The sequence below is a fragment of the Castanea sativa genome, chromosome 8 (assembly GCF_040712315.1).
Source record: "Castanea sativa cultivar Marrone di Chiusa Pesio chromosome 8, ASM4071231v1".
In the NCBI taxonomy this organism is placed as follows: domain Eukaryota; kingdom Viridiplantae; phylum Streptophyta; class Magnoliopsida; order Fagales; family Fagaceae; genus Castanea; species Castanea sativa.
Window position 1 is genome coordinate 2,601,012 of NC_134020.1, and position 7,010 is coordinate 2,608,021.

Below are 7,010 nucleotides of genomic sequence, written 5' to 3' on the forward strand. Positions count from 1 at the left end.
AAATCATACTCAAAATCAGAAACCTCCATTAATCCCATACTACCAAAAAGTCCTTCCCCGAATACCAAAAAGTCAACCCAAACCTACTAGTCAAACCCATATACAGAAGCCCTTACCTTGTTACATGTTTGACCATGCCTCACCTTCCTATTCACAGAATTTTCCTTCATTAGAGAGCTTTGACCATCCCCAAACCAATACCAAACATGTTTGGAAAATCAAAAATCATGTTGGAAACAATCCAAATGGAACCAAGAAACAGGTTTCTTCGGTTAAAGCAGCTTTAAATTGGCAAGCAGAGAATGTTATGGCATAGAATCAAGTCCTTTCAAAGATTCTTGATAATCAACAAAAGATGACTGAAGCAGTTACTCATACCTTCTCGTCCTCAAATTCTCTTATTGAAGACTTGAAGAAGAAAATACAGACAGTTGAACAAGAATTAGAAACCATTGCTTCCACAGTAAAAGACTTATCTATCTCCTTCCCTCTCATTAGGCAAAAAGAAATAGAAAGAAAACAATTGTTGATGCAACTTCAGTCTATGGAGAATTCAAGGAAAGAGGTTACCCAAGCCTTTCCAATACAAGTCCACATGCCTTATTAAACTTGCCAATCATTGTATAAAGATCTGTCTATACCTTTAACCTCACCATTCTCCCCAGTTTCTCCTTACCAAAACCTCTAACCACTAGCCATGACACATCCTGATCACAATCCTTTTAAACCAAGTGGAATCTTTTCTAGTATAACATGTTCAACACCACTCTAACTAGAACCTCAAACCAGACCAGAAAAAGAACCTTCTCCTATAAAAAAAGGATAAAGAACCACTATACCAACCCCCAAATCCAACTGTTGGTGCTTCTTTAAGACCTCCAGATATGAACATGTTGGCTATAGACCCTGATCCTCCAAACCCAATTTCATCATTTCTTAAAAGCCTTACCCTTCAAGACCCAAAAGAACCTTTTGTGCTCCCATTCATTGATGACACAGATCTAGACTTGTCTGGTCTTGAACTAGAAGGCAATTTATGACAGAACCAAAGGTGGAAGAAGATGATGATATCCTTCACCCTGAACAACCTCCCCCACCACCAATTTTTCCTCCCTCACCTTTCATCCCTGACTACCAAACAAGATTAACCTACTTATCAACCACAAATTCAAACCACTTGTTTACCATTGATAACACCCCTCCTTCAAAATGGCATGATGAGATCTTTAACATGTATTCATGGAGCATAGCTGAACTCCAAGCCCCAAATAACACTATTGCACAAATCATTGCCAAATTTGTTGTAAGACTTACAGGAAGATTGAGACAATGGTGGATCAACCTTGGAGAATACAGGCAAAGATAGGCAGCTCAATGTAATACTCTTGAAGATTTTTTCACAATCAGTCATAGTGAATTCCTTGGTTCAATGGCCCATTATACAGAAGTGGTAAAAGAAGAATTCTTACTGATGAAATGTTGTTCCTTTGAAAGGAAAGATTTGGAAAAACATTTTAACAGAATTTCAAGCCGATACTACTCTTTTAATGGCATGGGTGATGTCAATTCTAAGCACACCTTTCTTAACTCTTTTCCAGAGCCATTAGGAGACAAAACTCTTCGTATGATGAATCTTTAAAAAATAACTCTACAGCAAGCTTTCTTGAGAGAAACCTACCAGCATGTGCTTATTGCTCTTGAAAAACTCTGCAATCAGAGAAAGTTTCTTTCAGAAATTGACAAGGTCCATAGCAAGCTTAAAGACAACTGTAAGAGAAAAGATTTGCAGATAAAGTGCCATGACAAAAATTGTGCTTGTAAAAGAAGAGATCACTTCAAGACGTATTCTTGGAAGAAAAGACACTATGCAAGTTAGAAGAAGAAATCCTTCAGAAAAAAGAAATGGAAGTTTCTTAGAAGAAAGTAGTTCAAAGGAAAAACTTCAAAAGTCTGTTTTATATGTAGAAGACCGGGTCACTTTGCAAAAAACTGTCCAAAAATGGAAAAAGCAGCAAAGCTTTTGGAACAAGCCTAGATTCATGCAGATGATACCCCTTTCTCAGATGTAGAATCACTCTTCTCACTGGATGATGATTACTCTCCATAAGCTTTGGCAATTATGGCTTATTCTACCTCAGAAGATGATTCAGAACCAAATAATATTGATGATTCAGACCCAGAAATCCAAACCATTTATACATCCCAGCCTCTTATAGCCCCCCTAACTGACCCCACACCCATAGCCCAAGTGCACATCCTCCTTGACACTTATTCCAGACCCATTCCAATAATAGCCTTGTTTGACATAGGAGCAGTAGCAACAATTCTCCATCCTAAGATATTACCTGAAATCTTTTGGCTACCTCATCATCAGATGTTTAGAGCAGCCAATGGAGAAACCTTTTTTAATCACCCAGAAAAGTAAGCCTATTCGCATTAGAATCTTTCCAACCCTTACCATTAAACACCAAGTCCTTGGATCCACTCACAGGCAGAGACCTTCTCATAGGATTTGATCTCCTTCATCAAATACCTAGCCTCAGATGGTCATCAAAAGGACTTCTGCATAAACAAAATCTTCTCACCTGGACCCAAGTACCCCACTTATTCATAGTAGACCCCTTTGACTCTTTGAGACTTCAGATTATCAATGAATGTTGTGCAACCACCCATTCTGAATTCCTCCTTAAAAATCCAAACCCTTTGTGGAAAAATCCATCTTTTTTCATAAATCTACCCTTTAAAAAGAATGAAGATGTTAACCCCACCAAAGCCAGTCACAGAGGAATAAAACCAGAACATTTGTCCTTGGCTAAGCAAGAGTTATCTACTCTTCTTTTAGAAGGCCTCATTGAACCCACAACTTCTCCATGGGCATGTGAAGCTTTCTATGTCAACAAGCACACTGAGCAAGTTCAATGAAAGCTTAGATTGGTAATCAATTACCAAGATCTTAATCATTTCCTTGCAAATGACAAGTTCCCTTTGCCAAACAAAAGTGCTCTCTTCCAGCATCTTTCAAATGCTATGGTATTTTCAAAGTTTGATCTTAAAGCAAGAATTTGGCAATTAGGAATCCATCCAGAAGAAAGGTACAAGACAGCGTTTTGCATCCCGGACCACCATTACCAATGGACTATTATGCCTTTTGGTCTTAAAAATGCTCCATCTCAATTCCAAAAAGCAATGGTAACATTGTTCCAGCCATTCTTGTCAAATGCATTAATTTATGTAGATGATATCCTCCTATTTTCAAAGGATGCAGAATCCCATGAAATATTGCTTACTGAATTCTATAATTTAGTAAAAGTTCAAGGAATAATGCTTTCAGAAAAGAAAATGGTCATAGGAGCATCTTTTATAGATTTCTTGGGAGTAAACATTTCAGATGGGAAGTATACTTTGCAGCCCCACATAGCAATTTCTCTTGGTGAATTTCCAGATAAGCTCATAAGTACCAAACAGATACAACAGTTTCTTGGAATTGTTAATTACATGTCAGACTTCATCCCAAAAATCTCCAGATACAGGGATTGTTTAGCTCAATTGCTGAAAAAATCTCTTCTAGAGTGGAATCCAGTCCATACAGAAGCAATCCAACAATTGAAAAAATTAGCAGAAAGACTTCCTCCTTTACAGATTCCAGGACCAGGCAAACGAATTCTACAGACATATGCAAGTGATGAGTATTGGGCAACAACTCTCTTTGAAGAAGTTGATGGCAAGAGAAGTATTTGTGGTTATAAAAGCGGTGCATTCAAGACTTCAGAGCTTCATTACCATTCTACTTTCAAGGAAATCTTGGCAGTTAAACATGGAATTGAAAAATTCCAGTTTCACCTTCTTAGGCACAATTTTCTAGTAGAAATGGATATGTCTTCCTTTCCCAAAATGCTCCAGTTCAAAAGAAAAATGTTTCCACATCCTTAGTTACTCAGATGGTCAAATTGGTTTTCACAATGGTCTTTTCAAATCAAACACATCAAAGGTAAAGATAGTCTTATCACTAATTATCTTTCTAGAAAACCTCCAGTCCTTAACACCACAATTATTCCTCTACCTTTATGTGTATATCCAATTACAGATCCATCCTCATCCTCAGGCCCTTCTTCAGCCCCTAATAATATTCTTAATAAGATAGAAACTCTTCCCCTAGAAATAAAAGACCAAATAAATACCTTGACCCTTGAAGAGCATCAGTGTCATTTCCTTGCTATCTTCCCAGATATAAAACAACCATGGAAAACCCCATTTTACCTTTTGGATAACCAATTGGACTGTTGTACATTACCTCTACATGTGGTACTTACTCAATGAGTATTACTTATGCCTCCATTTTGAACCAAAATTTTACTCATATATTTTCCCTCGTGAAAATAAATATTTTCACAAATTATAGTTTGAAATCTTGAAAAATGATGCTCATAATGGTTAATGGTTCAAGTATTCCAAAATAGAGCACCCACACTTTGGTCACAAAATTACTTCAGCATGTTTGGTTACTGAACTCTTTTCCAAAAATGATGTTCGTGCTGAAGGAGTCCTTCACCCTGCGGAAAATGCATTGGGTTACTAATGCAGACGGTACTCTTCACACACACATTGATGTGTCTTGGATATCTTGTCACTATTCTCTCACAATGACAGAATCCCTTAATCAGGGAATCTTACCTAAGATTGTACCAGCGGATCCAGATGTTTGTAGATAGCAATGGCCACATGAAGACCATTGGAAAATGCCAAATCCTTTTATTGGACATGATGATACTTTCTACCATAACCATGACCCAGATGCTGACGTTGATGAAGAATGGTTCCAAGGAAGAGATGGATGGGACGACTAGACATTTCCAACACTTAAAAAAAAAAGAAATCCAATAACATCTCTCAGCATGTGTATTTTATCTATCGGAAAACTTTATGTCCACTAGCAGACTATAGAAGACTTTTCTTCCAGACAGTCTCTACTCTCTTTGCCAGATGTTTGTTCAATCCATACCCCTATTGTTTTACTACGACAGTTGTCAACCATGTAAGGAGTTCCTGACGTTCTTATCTTCTCCTCCCAGATAACATTTATCTCTTTGTCAGCAACATATCTAGAGAAAGATCACTACTGACCTGGGCATCCTGATTCAAAATGACATTTGTCAATCCATTTTCAGGACCCCTACTTTCATAGACATTTGTCAAGGATGAGCTAGCCCCTACCATCTGTTGTAGACACTTCTTATCCTTTGAATGTAAAATATTTATGTTACTTATAGCCTATAAATAGGCCTCTTGTACCCTTAGATCAGCAGATAGAAAGTGAAGAAAGCCTTTGTAATATGCCTTTCAGTTTCTCTTATGTCTGATGTAAAAAAGCTACTAAATCTAATAATATCCTCCAGTTTCCTATATCGTGTTCTATGTTCCATTCCCTATTTTCATGTTATCTTTTATACGTTCTTAACAATATATGCCATTAACTAGTTTCCATGATCTTCTTACACTCCCATTGTTGCTGCTGCTCTTGTGTTAAACAAGGCTATTATTGGAATGGGTTTGGAATAAGTGTCAAGGAGGATGTGCACTTGGGCTATGGGTGTGGGGCTGGTTAGGGGGCTATAAAAGGCTGGGATGTATAAATGGTTTGGATTTCTGGGTCTGAATCATCATTTTTATCTGGGTCTGAATCATCATTTTTATCTGGGTCTGAATCATCATTATTATCTGGTTCTAAATCATCTTTTGAGGTAGAATAAGCCATAACAGCCAAAGCTTGGGGAGAGTAATCATCATCCAGTGAGAAGTGTGATTCTACATCTGAGAAAGGGGTATCATCTGCATGAATCTAGGCTTGTTCCAAAAGCTTTGCTGTTTTTTCCTTTTTTGGACAATTTTTTGCAAAGTGACCTAGTCTTCTACATACAAAACAGACTTTTGAAGTTTTTCCTTTGAACTACTTTCTTCTGAGAAACTTCCATTTCTTTTTTCTAAAGGATTTCTTCTTCTGAATTGCATAGTGTCTCTTCCTCCAAGAAAACTTCTTGAAGTGATCTCTTCTTTTTGTCGGACAAGCACAATTTTAGTCATAGTACTTTATCTGCAAATCTTTTCTCTTACAGTTGTCTTTAAGCTTGCTATGGACCTTGTCAATTTCTGAATGAAACTTTCTCTAATTGCAGAGTTTTTCAAAAGCAATAAGCACATGTTGGTAGATTTCTCCCAAGGAAGCTTGCTGCAGAGTTATTTTTTGAAGATTCATCATGCGAAGTTTTTCGTCTCCTAATGGCTTTGGAAACGAGTTAAGAAAGCTGTGCTTAGAATTGACATCATCCATGCCATTAAAAGAGTAGTATCGGCTTGACATTCTGTCACAATGTTTTTCCAAATCTTTCCTTTCAAAGGAACAACATTTCATCAGTAAGAATTCTTCTCTTGCCACTTCTGTATAATGGGTCACTGAACCAAGGAATTCACTATGAATGATTGTGAAAAAATCTTCAAGAGTATTACACTGAGCTGCCTGTCTTTGCTTGTATTCTCCAAGCTTGATCCACCATTTTCTCAATCTTCCTGTAAGTCTTGCAAAAAATTTGGCAATGATTTGTGCAACAGTGTTATTTGGGGCTTGGAGTTCAGCTATGCACCATAAATACATGTTAAAAATCTCATCATGCCATTTTGAAGGAGGGGTGTTATCAATGGTAAACAAGTGCTTTGAATCTGTGGTTAATGAGTAGGTTAATCTTGTTTGGTAGTCAGGGATGAAAGGTGGGGGAGGAAAAATTGGTGGTGGGGGAGGTTATTCAGGGTGAAGGATATCATCATCTTCTTCCACCTTTGGGTCTGTCATAAATATTCCTTCTAGTTCAAGACCAGACAAATCTAGATCTGTGTCATTAATGATCGAGAGCACAAAAGGTTTTTTTGGGTCTTGAAGGGTAAGGGTTTTAAGAAATGATGAAATTGGGTTTGGAGGATCAGGGTCTATAGCCAACATGTTCAGATCTGGAGGTCTTAAA